This window comes from Cannabis sativa, chromosome 6 (assembly GCF_029168945.1).
Source record: "Cannabis sativa cultivar Pink pepper isolate KNU-18-1 chromosome 6, ASM2916894v1, whole genome shotgun sequence".
NCBI lineage: Eukaryota > Viridiplantae > Streptophyta > Magnoliopsida > Rosales > Cannabaceae > Cannabis > Cannabis sativa.
This window is the reverse complement of record NC_083606.1, coordinates 70,234,767-70,242,313: the sequence shown is the minus strand read 5'-3', so window position 1 is coordinate 70,242,313 and position 7,547 is coordinate 70,234,767.

Here is a 7,547-nt window from a genome sequence, read left to right as displayed (position 1 = left end):
CATCCGATCTAATTTAATTAATTTAGTCATCCTATTGATTCAACATCTATTGGATGTTGGATTGGATTGATTATATCTGTTGGATGTATTTCATATATATTTATTAGTTTAATTTGAGTTTATTCAATATTTTAGACCTCTCGTACTTTTTAGATCGGATCGGATCCATCTAATATTTTAAATCTAGTATGTATAGGCCGGATTAGATTGGATCCATCCAATCCAAGAAAAAAGGGTAAATTTTAATGTTAATTTTTATATATACACATATATATTTTACGTATAACAATATAAAATTTAATTACTCATCCAACTAAATAAAAATATTATTTAGTTCAATTGGATGTTCGATATATTGGATTTTTGGACACTCTATCCAACGTCCGATCCGATCCAATTAAATATTCAAAAATAACATCCAATACTGTAATATCTAGATTAAAATAGTATTTAATTTGTTTTCTTGGGATATTAATTGTGAGAGAATAATTGTCTCATTTATTTGTATTGTTAGTGAGTAGATTATTGCTTAGAGTAGTTGCACCAATTTTCTAGAGATAATTAAAGTTGCATTGAATACGACAATAAAATATTATGATATTTTCATAAGTAGATAATCATTTAATTAAAACTCTCAATATGAAGGTCCATTAGGGTTTTATAATATATTTATTAGATTTAATTAATTATATAAGTGGTATTAAATAACATATATTATCTAATTAATGTTAGAAAATTCATAAGTTTAGAAAAATTTGCAGGTTTAGAAATTGTTTTACTAAAACAACTATATTTCAAGTTTTATAACTCCGATTGAGGTGATTCCAGTGGCGTTGGAAAGATAATTTAAAAATATATAAATTTTGTAGAAATAGCTGTATCATAATTCAAAATTTTGTTAGGTCAAAATTAATCCCTAAAGTTACGAGATGAAGAGCTTACAATTTAAATATAAAAGTTAGATATTTGTTTGTTTAATAATTTGTCATATTATTGTTATAATTATTATTATTATTTATAAAACTAAATCTAGGAGTGAGTATAGTATATATTTTATTCAACCCTAAAATTATATTGTTCTATTCTTTCCACCCGTATGAGCAAGACTAACCTTAAAAGTTTTCAAGTCATCACCTTTCCATTACATCCTTTAGCCAAATCTATAGACCCCTTTACTCTCATCTTTTATCACCATCATCTCATGTCTATTGATCTAAGCAGCTTGAAGTATTTTAGGTAAGAAACTTTAAATTTACTCATTTATTAATCAGAATAGGAGAATATTTGTAAGTCTCATTTTCTTATTTTTTTTTTCAGAATGAAACATGTCTTAGTAAAAGTGGCATATCTCTTTAAATACTTATTTGATTCTCGCAATCTTGGTGCCTATAGAAAGCTTATTGAATTTCTCATAATTCTTATGACGAAAGGGTTTACTGAATCGAAATTTATCTATGTCAAAAATTAGTATTTCTACGTTGTTTGTTGTAAATCATTTTCTTTTTATATTTTCTATAAAAGTTGTCTCAGTAAAACCTAAATATCTCTCTGAATACTGATTCGATTCTAGCGATTTTGGTATCGTTGAAAAGATAATTTGATTTTCTAAATGTTTTATGAAGAAACCATTTACCAATTATTTATTATTTTAAGTCAAAATTGTCATTTTTTCTAACGCAGATTTTCGTTAACTAAAATTTGAGCCTAATAGTGATAATCGCACACAGAAAAATAAAAACAATAAAGTAAAAAGTATGGACACAAGGGATTTTTAACGTGGTTTTGTAGTTAAAATTCAGCATAGTCCACGAGTCAATCTTATTAGATTTCTAATAGTTTTTCTTTTTAGGGCCTCTTTCGTATGATTTTTTCATCCATTTTTTGATCTTACTTGCCACTATTTATAATCACATAGTATGCAGTTAATTACAAAGTTGACTGTAATCTTTACAATATTTTTCCCCTGAAATCATGGAGTTTGATTACATATCACGTAGTATAAATGCGGTTATTATTTGAAAATCACAGAGCTGTGATTTTTGCGCTTTTACTGGGTCAAAATGATCGTGTGTTTAAACACGCCTTTAATTATATTTTTCTGGGTTGTCTCGACGGGAACTTGGTTCAAATAATGACCTTGACAGGGAGCTAGAATTTTTCTTCTCTATCTTTCCGAGGTCGATTATGTACACCTTGCTACCTCTTTGTATGAAGACTTAATGATTCATCCTGACTCGGTTTATCTCGTCAAGATTAGAAGTCTCGCTGAAAGATGTTTGAAGTTAACTGGTGGGAGTTATACGAATGCGCCTTCCTATAGCGAGTTAGGTCTCGAGTCCACCTGACTGTTATACTTAGTTTGTGCATTATATGCTAAGTGTTTTCACAGTCGATATGCGTCGCTTTAGCCTTCCCAGATGTAATGAGGTTGATGCATCGCTTAAAGCATCCAATGACATATGGTTTCTCGTTAATATGCTAAACAACAGTTTGTATATCTTTTCCTCGCATAAGACCTTATAGTCAGTGAGTTGCAAGTATACTCTACTACTTATGCGATTAACGAGTTATTCCATTAAAAGTGATTTTGTCGATCCATATTCCCTTTATCTTGACATGTGTCCTCTACTGAAATGGTAGCTGAATTTCGGGTATAATAATTTATTGTTGTAGTCTAAAATTGGCCGTTTGCTTTAGGATTTCTAAAAAACTGTTTTGGTAAAATATATGTATCTCTTACGTTATAAGTCCAATTCTAAGGATTTTAGTGTCATTTGAAAGGAAATTCAATTTTCTAAAACTTTTATAAAGAGATTATTCTCTGATTTAGAATATTTCAGTGTCAAAACTTCATATTTCTGATGTCTCCTGTGATTCGTTATTCTATATTCTTTCTCAAAAATTATTTCAGTAAAACTGTGATAACCCTCTCGGTTTTAATCTATTTTCAATAATATTCAACATATCATTAGAAAGATAATTGAATTGTCTATAATTTTTATGAAGGCAACCTTCATTGAATTCATTTAGTTGTTGGTAAAAAATAATATTCTTTCTATTGTATTGAAAGAGTTAGAATTTTAATGTTAGGGCCTTGATCTATGTGTTATTATAGGGAGTAGTGACAGGATAACAATGTCTTAAACAACGGGATTTGAGGTAAGAAAATTAGGTAGTTTTGTATGTATTTACCTGCATAAATTTAGATTCTTTGTATACTGAAATATGAGTTATGATTTGTTATTATAAGTCTGTATATGGTACTGAGAATGTGTGGTATGGACACAATATGAGGTTGTGAATTAATATATATATAGATTATGGTTGTTATGACCTATATATGTTGTATGTTGTGTGTTGTATGTTGTATGCTAACGTCTCAGGTAAAGTGTGGGACCATGGTGGGGTATGATACGGGGTAAGGTCGTTGAATATAGAGATACCCTACCCTGCATTTTACTGTCATGTATGAGATTGTTATGGTGGGGTATGATACAGTGATGTTACTGTTGAATATAGAGATACCTTATCCTATAACAATGGTAGGGCTGCATGGGCCCAGGTTATTATATGGGCAGATTAGGCCAGGATATTGTAGGGCCAAGTTAGGCCCAGGTTATGTAAGTAATAGCTATGATATGCCAATGCTATGGTAATGACATTATTTTTTTATAGTATTGATATGATTATGTTATGAGTATGATATTGGAGTTATGATCTCTGTATATGTGTATGGTGTGAACAATTAGTATGAATCTATATGATAAAGGTTTCTATGTGTACAGCAATTTGGTTATGGATATAAAATAAGGTGTATGATATTGCTAAAACTTAATAAATATATTAATGATATATGTGATATTGTATGGTATTGTATGATTAACATTTTCTTACTGAGCTTTTAGCTAACCCCCTTACTTTTCCCTACAGGTATTAGACAGGGAAGTATGTATAGTGAGCAAGGTGAGTTCTGGTGGTGCCTTCATTTTATTTTAAGCAGATGATATAGAACGTCAGTGGTGCCTTCATTTTATTTTAAGCAGATGATAAATCTAAACATATTGAAAATGTATTATTTAAAATTATTTACTTTTTCGCATTTTATTTTACAAACGATGGATCCTTTCTCTATTGCATGTTGATTTCTAAAACCTATTGTATTTTAAAGATTTATCTTTTCAATTCATGCATTTAAAATAATATTTTTGTAAAGTAAGGTAAAATATCGGGACGTTATACATACGATCCGACCACAATTGGACATCTAATGTTTGGCAATTAATTTTAATTTGATCTGTTGGTTGCCATTAGATTGGATGATTTATGCACACCCTTATTTATTGGTGTATATGTGGAGAATGTGAAGATTTAGAGTATTGAAGACCTTTATTTTTGGTTATTTATGTCTCTAGGGTTTATGTCTTTGGTTATTTCGAAATAACTAAAGACATAGGTCCACCATTATTTTATTTTTTTCTCTTTACTTTTGTCTTTGGATTTTATTTTTTTTATTGTAAAAAATTAAAGATATACACTATTTTTCTTGTAATAAGAAGTATTGAATGGATTGAATTAAATAAACACTCATATTATAAATTAATACTATATTTAGATTCTGAGATAAAGTTCGAACGATTATAATTAGGTAGAACAAACTATTAGGTGTTGTGAGGGTCTGAATACGGGATGAAAATAGGTTTATATATTTTTAACTAATAAATAATTAATTCAAATACAAAAATAATTAAAGTGTATTGTAATAAAGTGTTGCCAAAGTGTTTGAGAATAGCAGACTTGGGCTGCTCCTCTGGCCCCAACACACTCACTATGGTGCCCAACATTTTTGACATCATTGAAGCCTAAAAAACTGTGTTTTTGCAAATGTCAGTTGTATATAAGAAAATATAAAAACTGTAAACGTTTGCGACGAGAAAGTAATTGCACTACGGCAAAAGAACGGACGGGAATATAAAATATTTGCAGAAAAATAAATAACTTAACACAAGAGATTTATACGTGGTATCAGTGTTCTCACGAACACTCCTAGTCCACGGGGCCACGCCCAGAGAATGAAATCAATTAATAAAGTATCAAAATTACAAAGACAATTGACTTAAACAAGTTTAGACTCCCTCTAAAGTATTGCCGCAATCATTTGTAATCCACTTTATGAATCTAACTTCTTGAAACACCTTCAAGCCCGAACTCCCTTCGTCTTTGAAGTGTGAGTGCTTACTTCCTCCCGAAGTAAGGCTTTAGCAAGTCTTCTCCCGAAGACCAAGTGCTTACTTCCTCCCAAAGTAAGGCTTTATCAAGTCTTCTCCCGAAGACCAATCTCTTGTTCAGTCAAGTAGTTCTTCACAACCTCTAGGATAGAGTAAGAACAGAAATAGAACAACTAGAACCTAGGTGAACAACTAGGCTCTCACAAAACAAAAAAACACTCTCTTCTCACAAATGATAAATGCAAAAAATGAATAATGGAAGAGGTAATTCGAATGGTTGCTCTCTAGGCTCTATTTATAGATCATAGAAACCAAAGAGGCAACCACAAGATCGAATTAGCAGCTGTACAAAGACTTTCCAAAAACAAACACGATCTGCTACATCAGATTCGGTTCTTGTGACGAAGCGGATACGCAGAAACGGAAACTTACTAAAATCGGGTCCGATCTTCTTTCAAAGCTTGATTCCCGCCAAAAAGCATTAGATATTCTGATTGTATCAAGATACAATCGAAATTAATAAGGAAAAGGCAATAATCAAAGTTTCCCTTAAAAGGACAACTTTCCAAAAGAGAATTCCTTCTCTTTTGAGAAGTTTTCAACAAAGGAAAGTTCAGCTGAAAGTGCAACTTTCCAAACAAGGAAAATGGCAACTAAAAACCGAATAAGAGAGGTAAGATTTCGAAAATGAATGCATAGCACTCTTACCATAAAAAGGAAAAATTATTTTGTCACCTAACTTGCCAAAAAAGGACTTTACAATCTCCCCCTTTGGCACTTTAGATGAACAAAATAATTTTTACCATAAAGTACCTGCAATGCAAAGTTAGCAAGAGCAAACGATACTACTCCCCCTGAGTAACACAATCGAATATTACAATAAAAACAAAGAACATGCTAACTTTAAACATTAAGGTCACAAGTACTAACAAACCACAACTCCCCCTGAAAAAAGGGTCCAGAGTTGGGCAACAAAAACCAAAAAATAAATATCTCTCCCCCTTTTTGTTTATCGGAGTGCCAAAGTAAACAAAGAACAAAAATAGACCAAAGTGTAATTAAAAAGAAACAAACTATAACACTTTAATTTTTGTAGAGTTTAATCAAGGTGGACAGTTGCCTGGACATGTCATGCTGGACATCAGCCATTGCTTCAAGACGAGTGTACACATTCTGAAGTTCAGACTTGACTTCCAGGAGCTGCGGCGGCGAGCCTGAACTTGCACCGGCGAAGCGGCGACGGCACCAGCCTTTGGCCGTTTTTGGAACACACCATCAAAATATTCAGAAGGTTGGAATGTAGGGCCAGTGATGGGAGGCTCAAGTGTTTCATGTGCTTGGGCCACATTCTTCTGAGAGGATAAAACCTTGTAGATTAGATTTGGAAATACAAGTTTGAAGGTTGGCTTTTTACCTCTTCGAAAGGAGACAATCTGGTTGAGTATATGAGAGGCTAGATCAATGGAAGTTCCAGAGGTGATGCGGTATAGGAGTGTAGCCACTTCTTGAGACACCACGGTCTTGTTCGAATTTGGAACCCAATTGCTTAGTGCAAACCGCATAAGGGAAGCATGAGCAAAAGTGAGGTGAGTAATTCGAAGACTCTCCCCTGGTTTCAATTCTGAACGAGCACCAGTGAGTTCAGAGTGCATCAAGTCACGATCCATGGACATCACAGCATTGGATACATTCTCAGGCAATTGCAGAGCCTGAGCAATGTCCTTTTCAGAAAATGAGAACCAGTGACCCCTAACATACACTCTTCTATACAGTCTAGAGTTCTCATCAAGGAAATCATCAGTAAGATTAGCATAAAATTCTTTAATAATGTTAGCAATGAATCCAATAAAACCAGTAAGAGTGTGTTCCCATTGATGAAATTGAATGAACTTTACAATACCATAAACACGATGGGCATGCAAATCATAATTCCTCTCACTTTCAAACTTACGAGTTGCATAAAGATTCCAGTCACGCTCATTGTCTCGATAGTAAAAAGTTGGACAGCCAGAGATAGAGGAAGGGATATTACCAGATGGAGGATCTTCCATGGGCTGCTTGCCTTTGGCGACGGCGAGAGGCCTTTCTTTGCGAAGCGGTTTTGAACGAGGAGGCTCAGGCTCGAGTTCTGTGTCTTCACTGTCCTTCTCAGTATGCAGAGATACTGATTTGTCTGAAGAGACTTCCATTGGATCCTCTTCTTCTGAACTGGAACTCGAGGAAGCCGAGGGAGGATTAGTCTTGAGTTTCTTCTTGGCTGGAGGAGCAGTCTTCTCTCGAGATTGAGAGGCTTGAAGTTCTTTCTTAGCCGAGGCTTGCTGG